The following is a 21,703-nucleotide window of genomic DNA, read 5'->3' as shown; positions in this document are numbered from 1 at the left end:
GGATCGCCAGCGAACAGTACCGAGTTTTCGGTCCACATAGTAGCTGTCATCTTGTGTGTGCAACTGCATCTTTACAAGCGTACAGGCCTTCCAATACTACGGAGGCCCTTTCCGCGCTTGAAAGCCTCCGGAAAAACATCTTCGGAACCGTGGGGTGAGGTGGCCACACCTCACTCAAGGTTTCGCTCAGTTAGAACACGATGGTGTGCGAACAGTTCAGGCATATCAGTTCCGAGCACGCGTTGCAAGATAACTCGAATCAGTGGCTCGTAAAATCTCGCTGGATGACTAACTATCCCCGCCTCTCGGACCACAGGGCCCCTCCCACTGCGATGGAACATTATTCTGTCGCTTGAGGCCGGATGTGGCGTTAACGGGAACATGTTCCTTCCTCACTGGGTCCCGTGTGCCGTGCATTGGGGTGACTTAAAAGATCCCCTGGTGGCCGAAATTAATCCGGAGTCCCCCATTACGGCGTGCCTCGTGATCAAATCGTGATTTTGGCCCGTAACAGCCCAGAATTCGTTCCTGTATTACTGGGATGAGCCATACACTAACATGCGACAGTTGCGAGCATAGTCTATCGAACTTATCCTCTGCATCTCACCCCGTTATGAGACGACCGGTGCCTTCTATTGTGCACCCCGTCAGATCTCACAGACTCAAACTGATTCTTGGTGAAAAGGCCTTTGGACGGCGGCCACGTACACCGCAAGCTACAGAAACGACACCTGCATTCTTGCCGTTCCTGGAGTCGAAAAAAAGACATCTGTGACCGACCGTAGTCTCGATGTGCTACTACGGATGAACGCGCCCTCGGCGTTCTCTTTTCTTTATTTATTTGTTTCTGTCCAACAGTTCTTCCTCCTGCCCGAAGTGGCAGAGCGAGCGTGCGTTCAAAAGACTTCCCTGCCTCTTCTTGCTCTTTTTCCCCTCTGTCTGTGTATTTTTTTTCTTGGCGGCCCAATGAGCCCACTACGCACTGCATGTGCATCATTATTAACAACGTAAAGTGCTAAATCACAAAATAAGCTTGACGATAACAGGGATAGCCGATATCTAACTCACATTAAGAGAAAAAATATGGAGCTGGGCACTCCGTGTAATGCGTAGGATGGATAAACGGTGGAACATTAGAGTTACAGAATGGATGCTGAGAGAAGGGAAGTGCAATCGACGACGGCAGAAGACTAGGTGAGGTGATGAAATGAGGGAGTTCGCAGGCGCAAGTTGGAATCAGTTGGCGCAGGACAGGGGCAATTGGAGATCGCAAGAAGAGGTCTTCACCCTGCAGTGGACATAAAATAGGATGACGATGATGACGATTATATATATATTATTATTATTATTATTATTATTATTATTATTATTATTATTATTATTATTATTATTATTATTATTATTAATAATATTGTGGTGGTGGTGGCGGTGGTGGTAATGTTATGGTCCGCCGGTGCATTGCAGAGTGGCGGAGTGACTTGGTCCTAAGAGGAACGCATTTCGAGAAGCTTACGCAGGAAGCATATTCAAAATGCTGCATTCGCGCTGCAAAGATTACCCAAAGCGCACTGAACAGAGCGCACGCCACTAATGTTGGAAGTAGCTTTCAGTAATTTTCTGTGCAGCAATCTCAGCAAGACGGGGCAAAGCTTTGTTGGTTGGTAACAACTTCTATATTAAAGTCCTGCAGAGGTCTCGCCGACGGGGCCTTAGATCTCCCACGTGGGGACGTCGAGGTGTAGTAGTCTCGCCGCCGCCTCGCGAGCCTGCTGGACTGCCCACAGTTGGTCGCCGAGGCTCTGGCTACGCAAGGCAGTGGCCCACCGCGGCGGAAGGGCTCCGGAGTTAGCACCGTGCGGGTTTTTGTTACAGTCCCAGAGCATCTGAGTTAAAGTGTCTATATCAAAGCTTTATATCTGCGAATATCTTTAGGCGTTCTCAACACTTACCCAACAGTGTGGACCGACTCGCCGGCCATTATCGCGCCATACAGAAAAAGGACCGTATCTCTAAATAACGATGTGCGACTTTTGTTGTTTGCTTGCTGCTGTTGCTGGTATGTTGTATACCATAGCGGCAGCACTAAGGGTTCGGAGAGCGCGGTCGGTGGGCCCACCAGACGCAAAACAAAATGGGCCAGCCTCACCTTTCTTTCTTTCTTTCTTTCTTTCTTTCTTTCTTTCTTTCTTTCTTCACCTGGCATGAGGCGGTCAAGTGCGTGCAGCGCGCACTTTACGGCTCGCCGTGAGCAACTGACCATTGAGTAGCTTGCGCACGATGTCTCGTTAGCGTGAAATATTAAGCAGCCACTTCAGCTCGCGTGCGAGAATGCGATCACGCGTCCTCTCGTCGCATTCTGCCTTTTCATTGCTCATAGCCGGCTGATTTTCTTTCTCTTTCTTTTTTTTTGTGCCCTAATCACCAAATATAAGTTTGCAAAAGTTAACTACACACCCTCGATTTCTAGCGCAATCATTACGGTATTGCTTCCCATTAGCTTCGTAGCAACAGCACTTTCGGATTCCGTACTGGTGGCAGGATTAGACATGCACTAAATATACGCACATCTGTTATTTCCCAAAATCATACTGCCCATTATCGAAGAATTGTCCTGGGTATATTTCCCTTCTCGAAGCCACTAGCGCCGTCCTATTCTTATTTCTTGATTCGACATTCACTTTTTTTACACATGAGCTCATCGCCACCGAAGTTAAGAGCAGGTCAATAGGACAAATAGGCTTAATATAGGCGGGGAGAAAACAAGCAAAACGGATAAAAACACGCAGGTTACAAGCACATGACATCCCGTGTGTCTTTATCCGTTGCACTTTATCCAGTTCACTATACACAAGATAGATAGAATAAACTTTATTGTCCAACGGATAAGGTGATCTACCCACTTTCAGACAGGCAGGTCAGGGGGCGGGTGCCGCAGCCTCAGATGCAGGCTGGGAGGTCTTGACTCCCAGCAGCCTCTTCAGCCAGTTGGACGAGCCGGAGCTGGAGCTCAGAGTCAGAGCTGCGCAGCAGGGTCTCCCAGGTGTCTCTACTGCTTACACTGTGCGTCCCCTCGGGTGAGTGTACGGGCATTCCGATATTATGTGGTCGAGGGTCCCTCTCACTCCACAAAGATTACACCTATCGCTCCTGGCCTCGGGGAATATGTAGTTCGCCACAACCGCGTGCGGATACGTATAAGTTTGCAGTCGTCTCCACGCGACTGCTTGTCTGTTGTTTAATTTCGGGTCTGGCGAAGATACTAGTCTACGATCTAATCTGTAATGCTGCTTGATCTCCCCATATTTTAACATGTTCTTTCCGCTCCCTCGGACATCGAGGGGCCCTGTAGCGGCTCGGTGGTAGAGATCTCGAGCCAGCTTGTGGGCCGCCTCGTTGCCGGGGACGGCGTCGTGCGCCGGAGTCCAAATTATTTGAATTTTTCTATCTAACTTTCTCTGACCTAGGATTCTGGCCGCTGAGGGCGAGATCCTTCCCTTGTTGAAATTTTGTATGGCAGCTTTGCTCTCACTGATCATAATTTTCACGTCCGTTCCAGCGCAAGCTAACGCGATCGCAATTTCCTAGACAACTTCTATGCTGCGCCGGCGCATGAGTGGCAGCTGTCACGGGATTGCCCCGGCCGATCACGGCCGTTGCCACCGTAAAACTGCCGCCACCTCCCACCGCGTCTACATAGGCCACCTCATGTTCCGAAATTCCACCGAATCTAATTTGTAATGCTTCGGCTCATTTTCAGAGATCTCCATAATCAAGCAAATGGTGAGAGACAGCTGTACCCGCAAAGAGACCGCTGAGGAAGTCCGGCGAAGACGATGTCAACATCGAAGGTCCTCACGACAGAAAAAATTAACTTTTCAAGAAAAGTTCGCTCGTCAAGCAGCACCATCAGTGGAAGTTTCCAGTACCCCAAACACCAATGTTGGAAGGGATAAAACTTCTAGATAGCTCTCTGCGATGTAATGGCCACCACTTATGTGTTCAACACCGGCAGAAGAGCCACAGCAGAAGCGCCCCCAATACAGCTAGGTGCTGCATCTGAGGAGTCGCGGAAAACAGATGAGCAAGTGATAGCTCTTCTTAGGCATTTAATGAATGCCATTCGCGTGTTGCTAAACAACCTGCACACACCGTCTGCCAGAAGTGCGCTTCAAGTACTAGGAGCTCTGAGTCTGGTGCTGGCAACCCTTGAGTAGATCAGGGCTCCACAGTCACTGTCTTTCAGGGATGAGGTCCGAAAAGCAGCTATATTTTCATGGATTTCCCGGGGATCCAGAGCGTGCATTTCAGGTTTCTGTTGCTTCGTGTATGCCGATATGTTTCCCGTTATTTTCTTTTGCGAGCCGATCTTATCGAACACGATCAAGCTTTCTGGATATGAATCGTTTATGTCGTCAACTGTTGGTAAAAACAGTAACGTTTTTGTGTTTATTCTCCGTGACTTCACTTACACACATCAGCCTGTGCCTCCTAATGACGGTAATCAATATACAGGCCTAACGGTAAGCAAAGGGAATTTTACCACACGAGACTACAAGACATCCTGTCCTCAGCTCCCGATCCGTGGGTCATCATCGGAGACCAACGCCCATCGTAGACTCTGGGGAAATTTGAAGATCAACGCGAGAGGCAAAGCTCTGGTATCTTCCGCCTCCAGTAATAAACTTTGGCTGCTGTTGAATGATGGAAGTCCTATGTTTCTAGGCGACTCCACATACAGCAGATGTTTTGACTTGGCTTTTGTCTCACGAAGCCTTGTCAGACGTACTGGGTGGTTTGCGGACATACAGACGCACGGTAGCGACCATATCCACACGTACGCCAAGACCAGAGGATTGTCTCCTTCAAAAGTACGGGAGACGATCCAAAAAGTGGACTGGTCTAAATTTCAGTCTGTCATGGAAGAACACTGCGAAGCCAATCCATCTTTCGACTTGGGAGAGGCAATCAAGAGCGTGGTGCGAGACACTATGTGTATTCTCACATGTTCTTCGAAACTGGTGGAATTTGATGTGGAACTAGAACGACTTCGAGCAATCCGACAACGTGCTGAACGAAGGTACCCAAGCAAAAAGGCAATATACGATTGACGGACCACCAGACGCACGCAAAAGAAGATCCAGCGCCGGTTAGACAAGCTCGAATTACAACGTTGTACTGCGTTCTGCGAGTCGCTAGATCCACGCAAGCCTCTATCGCAACGATGGCGAACAGTGCAAGGTCTCCGGACACTCCCCGTACAGCGGTTCCTATTCAAGGCTCTATCCCTCTCTCAAAACAGACCGGAGATTGATGGGGCAGAGGAGTTCTCCACCAAATTATCGGGCCAACTTGCAGCTCCCAACATTCCACCGCATTCGAGTAGTTTTCCGCCACCGCGTGATCACCGGATGGATCTACCATTCTCAATCCACGACCTTAAGGCAGCATTAGCTTTGTGTAGCCGCACATCAGCGCCAGGACCTGACGGAATTTCCTACCGAGCTCTGTGTCACCTGGGGGAGCGAGCGAGAGGTGTTCTCATTCAGTTGTATAACGAATCCAATTAAGCCAAGTCAAAACATCTGCTGTATGTGCAGTCACCTAGAAACGTCGGACTTACATCATTCAACAGCAGCCAAAGTTTATTACTGGAGGCGGAAGATACCAAAGCTTTGCCTCTCGCGTTGATCTTCGAATTTCCCCAGAGTCTACGATGGGCGTTGAAGTCTCCAATAATGACCCACGGATAGGGAGCTGAGGACAGGATGTCTTGTAGTCTTGTGTGGTAAAATTCCCTTTGCTTACTGTTAGGCCTGTATATTGATTACCGTCATTAGGTAATGAGAGATGGCACGCTACCAACAACCTGGAAGACAAGTCGCCTTGTTCCACTGCGGAAGCCTGGCAAGTCGCCGTTGAAACTCTCATTATATCGTCCGATCGCTTTGGCGAGCTGTGTGGGCAAAGTAATGGAGAGTATGGTCCTAGGACGCCTGAAGTGGTACTTGAAGTACCACAACACCTACCCGGATGCCGTGGCAGGCATTCGACGGGGTCGATCATCAGTCGATAAAATCGTCGACCTGGTCACCTACGTCCAGCGTGAGAACTGCCGTAAGCGTCTCTGCGCTTCCTTGTTCCTTGACGTGAAAGGCGCGTATGACAACGTTACGCATGAAGCCATCCTGTCTACTGTCGAAAAGGTAGGCGTTGGTGGTCGGATGTTTCAATGGATACGCAGCTATCTCTCCATGTGATCCTTTTTTGTAAGCACCGAGGAAGGCCATACTTCTCTACATTATAGCTACCGCGGCGTCCCCCAGGGCGGTGTACTTAGCCCTGTTTTATTTAATCTAACACTAATTTCTCTCCTTGAGCACGTGCCAACTACAGTCAGGCTATCAATGTACGCGGATGACATCTGCATATGGACGTCTGCAGTAACACGCCTACAGTTTCGAGCGAGAATTCAGAGAGCTGCAACCCAAACTGCTATCTACCTCCGTAATCGAGGCCTGGAAATTTCCTCCGAGAAATGCGCACTGGTGCCATTTATGCGAAAACCCATGACAATCTACAGCGTAAGGTTAAATGGCCAGATTATACCATATGTTCGATCTTACAAGTTTCTACGTGTCATAATCGACAGGGACTTGTCATGGAGCCCGCACGTATCATACATGAAAAAACGGTTGACAGGCATCTGCCACCTGTTGAAGTTTTTCACTGGCAAGACTTGGGAAATGTCGACAAGTGCGATGCTGCAACTATACAGGGTGCTTTTTCTCAGCTTTGTGCGGTACAGCTTGCCAGCAATAACCAACATTATTATGATTTGTTTGTAACCCATATATACAATTAACAGGAAAGGGAAAGCGAGGAGCAGGCTGGCAACTGCCACCAGAAGGGGCACAACGCCTGCCTACTCTTCAGAAGGGAGGAGACAGAAACACAGTAATGGAAGATAGGAAGGAGGGGAGGAATGAGGAAAAGAAGAGCAACAGGAAAAATCTAAAGAATAAAGTAGAACACACAGTACAGATCACACACGGTCACTGAAGGCCATGCTACTACAGAATGTTGAACAGAATAGTTTCGACGTTACAAACTTGAACCTAAGTTAGAAACGCTAGTTAACGCTAGAAAAGTAAGTAGAGCGCGATGAGCCTGATCAACACAGGCAAAACGAATCTACGCACAGTACAAAGTGTTCAGGCTCAAGCGCTCCGGATCTATCTAGGCCTGCCTCAAAGAGCATCAACAGTGGCGACAATAGAAATCGCTAGAGACCACCTTTTCAAGACCCACATTGAAATTGAAGTGCTGAGGACCCATATAAGGCGTCTTGCCAGGAATCCTCGCCACCACCTAGCCTCTCTATCAGCGGACAGACCACGCACCTCTTTCAGCCAAATGATAACCGCACATGGTGAATCACTGCCAGCTTGTGTCACTCCTGCTGCGAGATATTCGATTCCTCCATGGTGCGTCGCTCAGGCAAAAATCAACCTGACAATAACTGGTATCACGAAAAAAGCTTACATATCATCTCCAGCCCTTATACAGCTCACATTGCTACTTTTGTACGAGAACTACCGTGACTCTAGGCGTAGCTACACTGATGGATATGTCCTGCCACGCAGCTCCGCTGCGGCAATCGTGATACCAGCGAAAGTTACAACCATCAAATTTAAAATGCCTAACGCGACATCATCGACGGCAGCTGAGCTCGCAGCGCTCCTTACTGCCCTTCACTACATCGGTGATGGACCGTCACACAAGTGCACGATCTTCTGCGATTCAAAAGCAGCACTACAGTGTCTACTGTCACCTTTACGACGCGGACCAGATGAACAGCTAGTGTTTCAGATTACGGAAACGATGCACTATATAAGTGATGCGGACCATGAAATAACTTTCCAATGGCTTCCAAGTCACTGCGGATTTATCGGCAATGAACAGGCCGATCAAGCTGTCCGTTCAGGCCATACTGCGGACCGCCACGTACCGATACCACTTTCTAGAACTGACGCAGCATGGAAGCTCTGCCTGCTTGCTCGCCACTACACCACGTCGCAGTGGAATGAGCCACTTTTCAGGAATTCCTGACTATACTCCCTTGATTACACATTAAGCCTTCAAGCCCCATGAAAGCTTTGCCGTGGAGACGCCACGCTTTTGTATCGGCGGTGGTTGGGTATTGCTTTTACCAAAGCCTAGGCGTTCCACATAGGGATGGCCGACACCGCAACCTGTAACCGCTGCGGCCATGAAAACTCGAGTGGACATTTTTTGTGCGACTGCCCGAAGTACAGTCCACAGAGGGAATACCTTCGCCACGAACTCAACCAGCTGGACGACCGACACCTATCGGAAGAAGGAATTCTACACCACGACAGGACCTAACGTCAAAGAAGAAGGCCGTGCAAGCGCTACTGCGCTTCTTGCGATCTACCCGCCTTTGTGAACGTCTCTAACTGGAACGCCTTTTGTGTGTGTCTCTCTGTGTGTGCATTTTTTTAACCCTTTCCTCTCTGTCCCCTTTCTAACCCCTATCTCCCAACTCCGGTGTAGGGTAGCAAACCGGGGGCTAATATCTGGTTGACCTACCTGCCTGTCCTCTTCATCTGTCTCTCTCTCTCACACACACACAGCAAGGAAACAAGATGCAAAGCACCGTACATGCGAGTTCAATACTATACTCAGAGCCATCTAATATCAAACATATGCGTCGCCATATCGAACAAGTTACAAACATAAGTTTCTAAAAACCTCCTTTGGGAACCTCTTTATGTAATCGCGATATTGCTCATTTTTATGTACGTGTATAAAGCTTGGATCTGTAAACTTCATGCCCTCCCCCCACTTTTTTTAGTACACTTGAAGTCGTAAATAACAATTCTCTTTTCGAATGTCACTAGAACCTCAGCCTTTGTTTTTCTCCTCAGTTGTCGCAAAGTTCTGCTGGCTTCTACTACACGCTTCATTTTCTTATGCTAATCCAATTAGCCTCCACAACCTATAAACAAGAAGACGGTACCATATTCCGTCCAAAGAGAGAGAAAGCAAGGACAATAAAGGCAGGGAAGTCAACCAGAAGAGCCCCCGGTTTGCTACTCTACACTGGGGGAGGGGGAAAGGGGAATAAATAGAGGGAAAAAGCCAGAGAGAAGCTTTTTAAGAAAGGCCTGTTGTATCTCCCTCTTTCGCAATAATTCACCAGCTGCCTAAAAAGAGTATTAGTTGCACTTTCCACGCATTTGAATAGGGAACGTGGGAGTTCAATGTTCCCTTAAACTAGAAGCAGTTTGCTGCCTACATTGGTTAGAGCATTGTAAAATCTATCCCAAACCCCCTGTGAATAGGTTTCAAACCAACACTCTTTATTTTTAATGCTTAACTAGGGGATCCACAGGGCAACAAGTTTCAACATTCGTAAAGGAGTAACGGGCGATACAGCCAGTAGTCGCATACATTAACTGAACCGCTCGGATCACCCCGCCTCGGTGGGTCAGTGGCCACTCAGCGCCGCAGATCAAAGGCTCTGCGGCCGAGCAGGAGGTACAGGTTCAAATCCCAACGTCAGCGGACACCTTTATGTGAAAGCGGTATGCGTAAACGCTCGTCTGTCAAGCACTCAGTGCGTCTTAAGTGCACCCAATTGGTCAAAATTAATCACAATCCCTAAGTTCTGGTGCCTCCTTAAAGACTGAACTCAAAACCTAGATACAGTCCAAATGATGTCCGTCGACAGCCAACATGCTAACGTAGAAACTGTACAAAAAGAAATAATAACCCACACCAATCTAATCCCAAAGCTCGATTTATTCCCGCAGCAAAACTCGAAAATGTTAGTCGCACCCCAAAACTCGAAGAACCACTCTGTGGCGTTCAATTAGACATTAATGCTTTCGCATTCACGACTCACAAGAATTGCTTAGGAGTCCCCGGACTTTTTTTTTGTTCGTAAGAGCTAGTTGTCTGTCACTGGCTGGCTACTTGTGCTAATATGTTCGCTGCCACTACTTCCTGGTATTTGTTCTTAGGAAGTGATGGGCGTAAGAATCTGCTACGTGAATACGGTCCTCAGTCTCAACGGTGGCTGCTCCTGATATCTCCTTTTCTTTCCCGATAACATTCTGGTGCGCTTCAGTTCCCTTCCCACTGTGCACGTATTAATGTGTTGCTTTCCGAGAGAAATCGAGAGAAATAGAGAGAGATGCACAGACACAGTAGTGCCGCCGCCGACGCGAACCGCTCGGACGTCAGAAGAGAGAGCCACGTGCGTTCGTGTAGGTTACTCGTTGTTGCAAAAGCAGCTTCGCAGCCTTGGTCAATGCCGAGTATGAAGAAAAACACAAAACTGGAACAGCCGAAGCGCAGCAGCTGCCATTGTCAAGACGCGCGGCTCGTCTCACGGCGGCCACCTGTTGTGGACATTCCGCGTCTCGTCGACCCTCTCACGCAGCTGCCAAGCAGACCGGCCGAGCCCAGTATGCATTCGGAGCGGAGTGGAGAAGCCACTTCACTCACACGCCGCTCGCCGCAGCGCAGGCGCATAGGAGCCAACAACAGATGGTGGCGACTCGCAGACTAAGAAAGCTTTACGAGAAAAGGAAAGAGCATCGTCGGCGGTGGCGCTGCTGTACACGGGCGGACGTATACGTAATAATCGTATCCCGCATCCGGGCCGGTGTTGTAAAGGGTGAGACGAATGACGCAAACACCAACGATGCCGACTGGATTAGCGCGAGCGAAGAGGCTGACACTTTCGGGAGCAGAGTAACGTGGGCAGCAGCATCAGCAGAGACGTTCTATGCTTACGTCAACGAACAAATGCGAGACCGGTGCTGGGGAAAGGTGTTTCGGTTGAGACAGGCAGGTCGCCTGCCGCGGGAAAAGGCGATGTCCGCGGCGGGCGGACGCAGAGACCGAGGAAAGTTTACGTTAGAATAGGACAAGGCGCTCGCGCGAGATGCGAGCGAGCGCCAGCGCGGAGGGAGAGACATTGTCATCGCGCGGCCGCAATGACGCAGCGCGGTTGCTCCGATCTCTGCGCCTCGGATTGGCAGATTCGAATCGGCAGATGGCTGGCCCGACGCAAGGAGCGGTAATCCTCTGGCGCACCGCTAACGACGCGAGTTCTTGTACGGCGAATGCGCCCCGAAAGCAGGGTAACGGAATCTCTAAGCCTGATTCGTGCGTAACGGAGGAGACGTCGAATCTCTTGACCTTCTATGATAAAGGTACGTCGCATGGGCCGCGCTTTCATATATTGTACTTGAGGCGAAGTTGTGGGCGCCCGTGTCTCTCTTTTTTTTTTTTTTTTTTACATATAATTTTTCTTACAACCCTCGAAAGTGCTAATCGTTCCCGTCCAGCGAAACCATGTAGGATGTTGTCTACGGAGCCAGACTTGAGTATAACTTACGTATAATAGTTCATGCCGCGCTGGAATCCCGGGTATGCGCGGGACCTTTCATGAAATAGATAGTTTCGTGGACTCAAATATCTTTTTGTTAAGGGTTTGCGGTAAATATTGCTTTTTTGATAGCTTTCGGATTTTCTCAATGTCTTCGGCGCGATACGGTACAAATAATTTGACATTGAAACTCGCATCTTATAGACAAACACTTGCGACCTTTAAGATAGAAGCCATCCTCGGGCAGGAATCTCAAAAGAATAGGATTGATAAACCCAGGTTAGAAAATATCATAATTTAGATACACTCTAAGAATAGCTTACAGCCTTTGGAGTGCCCCTTCTGCCACACAACGATAATCGTCATCTGCCTTGATGCGTTTCCTTTCTTTAACGCTGCAATCCCGGTACTTTCCAGTAACGAACGGCATGCGCGTCATCAGCATGATAGCATTCCCGACAGGAAAGTAGCGGGCGCGGTGTTTTCAAGAAAGGAAACGCATCAAGGCAGATGACGATTATCGTTGTGGCAGAAGGGGCACGCCATAGGGTGTAAACTGTGCTGAGAGTGTATTCATCAATAAAGATGTGAATTATCAGAAAAGGTCTCGATTAATGTGCACTGTCCCGTAAAACGTCTTGCTCGCGCTTCATGATTGGCTCGTGTGGTGTTCATCCTTCGCTATCACCAGAATCCTGTCGGTAAGCAGCGTTGTTTTAGAGCAGCGCCCGATATATATATATATATATATATATATATATATATATATATATATATATATATATATATATATATATATATATATATATGACATGTTATTAGCGGAGGCGGGGGACCATTGGCAAAAAGCACTTACGAAAAAGATTTGTGAATTCGCTCATAAATAGAGTATATCATGTATGCACAATGCATTCTCCAAAACGTTCGGAACTGTTCGGAACTGTTCGGAATTGCTAATACCAGCCAATACCAATAATTGCTAATATTAGCGAGAGCTATCAGCATCTTCCAAAGAACCTTTACGAGCAATAAGCTCTATGGTGTCCTCTCTTACGACCAATTCCAGCGTAAGAGTATATTGCGAGAAAATTTTAAAGCCTAGCTGTCGTTCGCTAGAGCCGCCTGCTATTGGTTGGTCGCCTTCTTTAATATTATATCCGACATCACGACCAGCCGGTATCCAGATTACGATCCACAAAAATATCTTGCTGGAAGTGTTCCTAAGAGCACACGCCAGCCATTTTTTTTTTTTTTTTTGTAGGACACATTATTAGGAAAGGCAGCCAGCCAATGGCAAACAACACTTATGGGTGAAAAGCTTTGAGAATTCTACCTCTGCTTTTACGAATAGTTTCATTGTACGAATGATCTCATAAATACGGACCGAGAACTGTTGCCAAGCAACGCGCTACTCATTTGAGAATTTTCATCACGCATGCCTAGCGTCATCACGAGACGCGTCATCAATTTATCCATACAGAAGGTGCATCGGCGTCGCATTTCGAGTCATTATGCCTCAAAGTTCAAGATAACTAGTCAAAAGGGCGCGTATGCTTCACAGAACATTCTTAATTGGCCTAATGCACTGCGCGACTTGCTTGCAAGAAGTTCGGACATGCTTAACAATGAAATATGAGTATTAAGAAGTTGAAGACCTATGTGCGTTCTTTTTTTTTTTTTACTATCTCGTAGCTTTGCCGTTCCCCTGCCTCCTCGTTAAGCGTACCACGGCTCAAATTTTGCAAGGCGGGGAAGCGACTGCCGAAGCACCACTTACAAAAAAAAATGAAGGGGTAGTAACCACTTATTGAAACCCAAAGCTTTCAGTGTCGAACCACAGCTTACTCAGCAAAGTTTCACGAAATCAAGGTACGGTTACGCTGCCCAAGACATCGAGTCTGTATACATTGCCATACTTATTTTTCTAGCTACGTTTCCTGTTGACGTCATTTTCTTTTACTTTCACTGTCTCTTGTTTTTCTTACCCCAGTTGCACACAATGCAAGCGTTTTCGCCTCGCTTCGTTCGTTTATTGTGACAGCCTGACGTCAACCTGCTTTGTCTTTTGTTTTTGCGATCTTCATGCTTTTCTCTCGATCGTTCAGCGAGAACATCCTTAAAAACAGTACAATACAGTCTGTTGCATCACATTCTTATCCTAAAACAGCGTTACCCTTGTATCGTGTGCGCCTGAGTAAGAATACACATACGGCGGTTGGGCATCAACTGGCTCGTCTTTTTACTAGGCTCTTTTATAGTTTTTTTGCGAGAGGGTGGCGCATGCACCGAAATGGTTAGGGGAAAGAAGGATGCGCTTGCTATCAGCTCGTTTGATTACGTGGTGACAACATATGATACATCTCTTTCCCTTAACGAGAAGGAAAAAAAAGAAAGAACGGAAGGAAGAACTTTATAACCATAGGGGAAGAGAGAATAGCGGAGGATTGACGGAAATTCGCTTCATATTGCAGCCGTTGAGGCTTGTTGCGCTGACGGGTCAACCTGCGGGACACTGCTTCCGACGCCTCCACTTTGGAGAAGACCTCCTGTCTGTTGGCTTGCGGATGACTAGTGAAACTGGGTGCACTTAGGCCTTGTTCTGGAAGCTCCTCTCTTTCGTTTTTGGGCTGCTATTTTCCTCGCTGCTGTTGTCATCTTCATCTATCCTGCGGTACTTTTCCTGTGTTTGGACCAGGTGTTGTATGTTCCGCCTTAGAAGCCTTCCGTCCTCCGTTCCCACGATATAGGACGGGGAGCCATTTCTTGAAGCACTCTCGCCTTACGTGGCCAGTTGTCGTCAAGTATGCACCCAATGCCTCCTTGCTGCAAAGGTTGCAGCGTTTTGTCCTTGGCCTGCTGTTGATGCTTGACTGTTGGGGATCCCAGCTCAGTGCTGTATTCCGGAACATTGGTGCGCAGGCACCGTCCCTGTAACAGTTGGGCAGGGGAATGGCCATCCTCTAGGACAGACACACGATAAGACAAGAGTCCTAACCAAAAATCGTCGCAAGATTCAGTGGTCTTTTTCATGATGGACTTGACTATCTGTACTCCCTTTTCAGCAAGTCCATTGGATCTCGACAATCACGGGCTTGATGTAATGTGCTAAAAGTCATATCACTTTGTGAAGTCTACGAACTCTTTGGATGCAAATTGAGGCCCTTTATCTGTAGATACTTGCACAGGGATCCCATAACGCGCTAATATGGCCGATCTTATTTGTACTACTTTATGGGCCGTCATTGTAGATAATTTTTCCACTTCAGGAAAATCGGAGTGCGCATCAAACACTACAATGTGCTCTGCTACAGCAAAATGGAATATGTCGATGCCGACTCTGTACCATGGCATACTAGGTGTCAGGCGTAAAACCAGGGGCTCAGACTGCTGCTCGTACGTATACGTTTGGCATGCGTTGCACGGACAAATAATTGATTCAATGCCACTGTCTAGGCCAGGCCAAAACGTAAGCACGTGCACTCTTGCCTTTCACTTATTCATTCTCAGATCACCTGCTGGCATTTGTTGGCATTTCATTACTTATGGACTTGAGTACGACTATTTTGCATCCTTTAAGCACTATCCCATCGATGCCAGATAGCTCAGCCGTAAACGGACGTAATTCCCCTTCAACCGCTATTCCACGCGACAGTTGGTGCATTAGAGTACTCAGATAGGGATCCAATAGCGTCTCGTCCTAACGGCGCAGTTTTGTCGATGCGGCTACCATGGCACGAGAAGACACGAACTGCATGAACCTCGATGTCCTCCGTTGCTTCCCGGTTTCATGAAAAGGCGCGCACGAGAGAGCATGTCAGCCAGGAGCAGGTCCTTTCCAGGAACGAACTGCAAGTCAAACGTATTTTAGAAGGCGAACAAAGAAACACTGTTGCCTCGGTGGCATTTCTCCTATGTATTGTTTTTTTTTATTATTTTGCGATGGCGAACAATGTACGGTGGCCCGTCTATGAGGATCGTGCGGCCATAAGAAAACTGATGGAATTTTTCACAGGCGAACACTATGCCAAGCGTTTCTTTCTCGATTTGCGAATATCGCGTTTCGCTATCAGTTAGCGTTCCCGAGTCGTACATGAATGGGCTTCATTCATTCTGGTGTTTTTGCAATAGCGATGCTCCTATGCCCATGCCTGACGCGTCTGCCGAGATTTTTTTAATTTTTTACTTTCATCAAAAAAGGACAGGAGCGGCGGAGATGCTAATATCTCGCAGACGTTTTGCCACTAGCGCCCGTGGTCCACTCAAAAACCGCATCATCCTTGACGAGGCTTCGCCGCAGTGCCGTTTTATCGCTTCAGCTGGGTACATCCTTTCGAAAATAGTTAAAAGTTCCCATCATTCTTCTCACGGTATTTGTGCCTTTCGGCGCGGGCATCGCTCGGACGCCTTCAATCAATTCGGAGCTTGGGCGCACGCCGCCTTCATAATGTTACCTACAAATGTTATCTCATTCATACCAAACACATTTTTCAAGATTAAACGCCAGTCCAGCTTTTTTTTTTTTTTACATGTCTAGCGCGGCACGTAAATGTTCTTTCTCTAGAATAACAGCTTGGACTTGTTGGTTTTCCATCCTGCGGTTAACAGCGCCAAATGTAGACGAGAGACCAGACAAGAAGACACAACAAGCGCTGACGCGACGCAAATGTTCGTCATGCTGAGCTTTGTCAGCACTCCAAATGAGGACGTCATCGACGTAAACGCGTATTCCTGGGATGCTTTCAAAGAGCTCAGTCAATGTCTTCGACAAGACCTGACTGGCAGACGAAATGCCGAACGGTAACCTTAAGAACCGATAGCGCCTGAAAGGAGTGACGAACGTGCAGACCCGCGATGTGGCTTCACCAATACCTAATCTGATGAAAAACTGAGTTGGCATCAAGTCTCGAAAAAAATTGAGCCCCTGACAGCTCACTTTCTATATCTTCGCGGGTAGGCATCGGGTAGCGCTCACGTAATATACATTTGTTTACTTCTCTAGGGTCCATGCATACTCGGAGAGCGCCGCTCTTTTTTCTTATCACAACTTGGCAACTTACCCATTCGGAGGGATCTTCCACATTTACAATGATGGACGGCTTCTCCATGCGTGTGAGCTCGTCACGTTGCTTCAATGCCAAAGGTACTTTCTGAGCAGGTTGTACGACTGGAACCCGCTGTGGTTGCTCAGTGGCTATGGTGTTAGGCTGCTGAGCACTCGATCGCGGGATCGAATCCCGGCCACGGTGGCCGCATTTCGATGGGGCGAAAACACCCGTGTACTCAGATTCAGGTGCACGTTAAAGAACCCCAGGTGGTCGAAATTTCCGGAGTGCCCCACTACGGCGTGCCTCATAATGAGAAAGGGGTGGTTTTGGCACGTAAAACCCCATAACTTTTTTTTTGTACGACTGGAACCGCATCTGGTCGCAGAACTATCTTGTACTTCCTTTGCACGCAGCCCGTGCTGCGAAAGAGATGTGGAAATTCTATTTCTGGCTCTGCTTTTCAACTTCGCCTGACTGAGTCGATGTTTGCTGGGACAATGCCGAACGCGATGCATGTGCTCAAGCCAATGATCGCTTGGCGTCCTTTCTTGACGATAAAGAAAGCATTATCTCTCGATGTACCGTTTATCTGCAGTGCTTTAGTGGCGACACCAAAATGTTTAATCTCGGAGCCGTTGTAGGCAGTCAGCACTGCTGCGCTCTTGCGCACCGCGTTCGCTTTCGAGATGCGTTGAAAAATACTAAGCGGAATCAAGTTGGCTTGGGACCCCCTATCGACTTCGAGTTCTACTTCGTGACAAGAGACCATACCTCGCACTGCCCAGTCTCTTCCTGGTTTCGTGCTTACGCCACAGATGCTGACGTCAAGGACATCAAAGGTACCTTCATGATCTTCGTGAATGCTGTAAATTTGCGGGTTCTTGCAGCAGGATGAAAGGTGATTCTTCTTTTTACATGCGTAGCAGGTTTTTCCGTAGGCTGGGCATTGTCATGGCGCGTACACCCGACCGCAGTGCTTGCACCGGGATTTCAGTATTTTGCCGCGTTCATAAATCTACTTGCATGCGCTCGTTGACCCATGCCGCATTTTGTTGTGCCGCAGCTTCAGCTGTGTTGCACATGTTTTCGGCTCTTCGTCGAGACAGGGTTTTGTCCCGCAACATTTTCTCTCTTAGTCTTGTTAGTAGTCCCGAATACAATCTGGTCCCTAATCATCGACTCTTCAAGGGTCCCGAAATTGCAAAGTTTGGCTTGCGTGCTGAAGTCACGTGCAAACCGCTCTCCCTCATCTTGTACTCTCATAAGGAACGCATGGCGTTCGCAAACATCGTTCCCTTGCTCAATACAGTATGCGTCAAACTTCCGCACTAGTGTCTCGTAGTCGTCCTTGAGCTCACCTTCAGCGAATGGGAAGTTATATATCTCAAGCGCTTCGTCACCTGCGGCGCTCAGGAGGATGGTCTGTCGAGGTAGGCGACAGGAATAGGTCGTCTTTGCTTGAAGAGTTAGTTCCCAATTCCTTCTGACATTGCCAGTGAACTGCAATTGGCAGGTTAGTTTTAAGGCGCCCATGTCTTGCTTCCTGCCGTGCTGCTGCGGGCACTTCCGACACCCTGTATCGTGTGCGCCTGAGCAAGACTACACGTACGGTGGTTGGGCAAGGTATATGTAAACTGGTAGCGAAGCTTCCATAGAAGCCCACATGTCAAGAAAATAGAACGCGTTGTAACCTTCGCCATCTGCGTAGCGTGGGAACAACTAACAGCAAGCGAAAAGAAAAGTGACGTTACAACCGGAAATGGCAGTCCACGTCAAGGCCTTGCGCTACTTGGCGCGAATGTGTGAATTTCTTTAGCGTCCGGAATTACGGCCACTGCGACAGCAGTTATTTTTCTTCTGAGGCTGAGGCGAGCTTGCGACTCGTCTCAGCTGAAACGCCAGCGTGTCCTTTAACTATTAGGAGTGGCGTATGTCTTAATGTGAACCTAATTAGGCTGTTGTTGATGGCACTTGCTCCAGTAGCTTCCTTAGGAAGGTGTGCGATTAGGATGTAAATAAATAACACTGCCAAAGAGCTTTCCAAATCAATTTCACTTTTATTCGTCTTGAATAATGCAACCAACATAACCTACCAAACAGAACATGTTTCAATGATGAAAAGTACTATGACCAGCACGCAGTCGTAATGCATAGCAACCCATGCGAATCCGTTTCACAGAATCATTCGTAATTCTTTGCGACACCATGTATTCATATCCAACCGTTATCAGACAAGTGTCCCACATTATCGTTTAGAAAACATTCCATTCACCAATTTTGCCGCCCGTCAGACACTCAGAGCCTGTGTTACGGAGAGTGAATGAACATAGCACGATGTTTCGACGCGGGGCGTTCCACATATATTGTCACGACGAGACAAGCGCGTCGGATGCCGCAGCGTGAACTTACACGATAACAAACCTGCACGCACACCTTTCGCCAACGAATGCAGTGCGCTCGGTCACGCAAAGTTTCAAGTGAAGCGCCCGCCACACTTCGAAGAAACTCGGACGAAACCACCTCGTTCAAGGGAGCAACGCCATTCCTCGTGACATAACAGCTGGCTTGCACAGCCTTGCCAAATCTTGCGCCAGAATCACTGGTTGGTAAGGGTCGCCAAGAAAGAACTAATAAATTGTGAAATAGAAGCGAAAATGTGTTCTTTTAGTGCAGGACACAAATCTGAAACGGAAAAGTTACTCGTATGCCAGTATTCTGATTTAAAATTTTATAGAATTTTTTTTGCACATTGGTTTTCTAGTTTCATTGTTTGTCGCCCCCTCACCTAGTCGCGCATCAATTGTGCACCACTAATTGATATCCTTGGCGATAGGCTTTGGCACGCTTTTCGTTCCAAGCTTCGCGACCTATTTAGACGGACCTTCGGTTGGGCATCAACTGGCTCGTCTCATTATTAAACTCGCTTTTATTGGTTTGCGCGAGAGGGTGGCACATGCGCCAAAGTGGTTAGGGGAAAAAAGGATGCGCTCGTCTGCTTCCGTGGTGGCCAAATATGATACAACCCTTGAATGCACTTATTTGTGCAGTCAAGGTAGCGATGACCAGTGATTACAAAAACGTGCGTAATGCATTTCACTGAGATAAGTTTGTCTGACTGTATAGGGCAGAAACGAAGCTAGTTAGCTCACCTTTGAGGGAACTATGTGCCCTTTAACGTAAAACTGTTCCAACCTGTTTTTATTTGAATCTTCTGACGTCAAATTTACGTAACCAGCGACACAAGCATCTAGCGCTAACCCGCAGCGTTGTTTCAAATGCCCAATCAAACGTGCTTCTCGTTTAAGCGATGTCACTCTTTTGGTTTCAAAGCGAATAGCATTGCCTACATTGAGCACTTTTTCTTATCTAATTGGTTAAGAAGAGGCGAAGAACACGCTCAAATGGAGAGAGCTTCGATAGGGTAGGGCCAGCACGGTGAAAATAAATAACCGGATAAGGACGGTGGTGCCGGCGTCTGCGATTGGTACGCTTCCCTTTGCTTATCTTGTGGTGGCTGGTAGAAAATCGCAGCGGCGTGCAACGGAAAGTTGAAAAGGCCACTAAAACCGATCCTCAGCAATGAAGACTTGGCAGAGCAATATCGTATACGTGCCGAAAGGTCTCGATAACGTTATCATCATCATCATCATCATCATCATCATCATCATCATCAGCCTAGTTACGCCCACTGCACGGCAAAGGCCTCTCCCATACTTCTCCAACTGCCCCGGTCATGTACTAATTGTGGCCATGTTGTCCCTGCAAACGTCTTAATGTCATCTGCCCACCTAACTTTCTGCCGCCCCCTGCTACGCTTCCCTTCTCTTGGAATCCAGTCCGTAGCTCTTAGTGACCATCGGTTATCTTCCCTCCTCATTACATGTCCGGCCCATGCCCATTTCTTTTTCTTGATTTCAACTAAGATGTCGTTTACCCGCGTTTGTTGCCTCACCCAATCTGCTCTTTTCTTATCCCTTAACGTTACACCCATCATTCTTCTTTCCATAGCTCGTTGCGTCGTTCTCAATTTCAGCAGAACCCTTTTCGTAAGCCTCCAGGTTTCTGCCCCATATGTGAGTACTGGTAACACACAGCTGTTGTACACTTTCCTTTTGAGGGATAGTGGCAACCTACTGTTCATGATTTGAGAATGCCTGCCAAACGCACCCCAACCCATTCTTATTCTTCTGGTTATTTCAGTCTCATGATCCGGATCCGTGGTCACTACCTGCCCTAAGTAGATGTATTCCCTTACCACTTCCAGTGTTTCGCTACCTATCGTAAACTGCTGTTCTCTTCCGAGACTGTTAAACAGTACTTTAGTTTTCTGCAGATTAATTTTCAGACCCACCCTTCTGCTTTGCCTCTCCAGGTCAGTGAGCATGCATTGCAATTGGTCTCCTGAGTTACTAAGCAAGGCAATATCATCAGCGAATCGCAAGTTGCTAAGGTATTCTCCATCAACTTTTATCCCCAATTCTTCCCACTCCAGGCCTCTGAATACCTCCTGTAAACATGCTGTGAATAGCATTGGAGATATCGTATCTCCCTGTCTGACGCCTTTCTTTATAGGGATTTTGTTGCTTTCTTTGTGGAGGACTACGGTGGCTGTGGAGCCGCTATAGATATCTTCCAGTATTTTTACATATGGCTCATCTACACCCTGATTCCGTAATGCCTCCATGACTGCTGAGGTTTCGACTGAATCAAACGCTTTCTCGTAATCAATGAAAGCTATATATAAGGGTTGGTTATATTCTGCACATTTCTCTATCACTTGATTGATAGTGTGAATATGGTCTATTGTTGAGTAGCCTTTACGGAATCCTGCCTGGTCCTTTGGTTGACAGAAGTCTAAGGTGTTCCTGATTCTATTTGCGATTACCTTAGTAAATACTTTGTAGGCAACGGACAGTAATCTGATCGGTCTATAATTTTTCAAGTCTTTGGCGTCCCCTTTCTTATGGATTAGGATTATGTTAGCGTTCTTCCAAGATTCCGGTACGCTCGAGGTTATGAGGCATTGCGTATACAGGGTGGCCAGTTTCTCTAGAACAATCTGACCACCATCCTTCAACAAATCTGCTGTTACCTGATCCTCCCCAGCTGCCTTCCCCCTTTGCATAGCTCCTAAGGCTTTCTTTACTTCTTCTGGCGTTACCTGTGGGATTTCGAATTCCTCTAGGCTATTCTCTCTTCCACTATCGTCGTGGGTGCCACTGGTACTGTATAAATC

The 21,703-nt window shown here is 47.6% G+C and overlaps 1 protein-coding gene across 2 annotated transcripts in view; it reads left to right on the top strand.

The window, feature by feature from the left end:
• The window catches only part of Elk (Eag-like K[+] channel), a 376,639-nt gene that overhangs the window by 159,077 nt on the left and 195,859 nt on the right, over positions 1–21,703 (top strand). The window contains exon 1 of one of the 2 annotated variants that reach the window (XM_055076909.1): positions 17,146–17,306. The exons of the other annotated variant lie outside the window; for it this stretch is intronic. The gene's annotated coding sequence lies outside the window, so the exon portion shown is untranslated. Of the gene's footprint in view, positions 1–17,145; positions 17,307–21,703 lie in introns of those variants that run through there. 2 annotated transcript variants of the gene reach the window in all.

The sequence above is a fragment of the Dermacentor andersoni genome, chromosome 2 (assembly GCF_023375885.2).
Source record: "Dermacentor andersoni chromosome 2, qqDerAnde1_hic_scaffold, whole genome shotgun sequence".
Classification (NCBI taxonomy): Eukaryota; Metazoa; Arthropoda; class Arachnida; order Ixodida; family Ixodidae; genus Dermacentor; species Dermacentor andersoni.
This window is presented reverse-complemented; position numbering and strand designations above follow the sequence as displayed.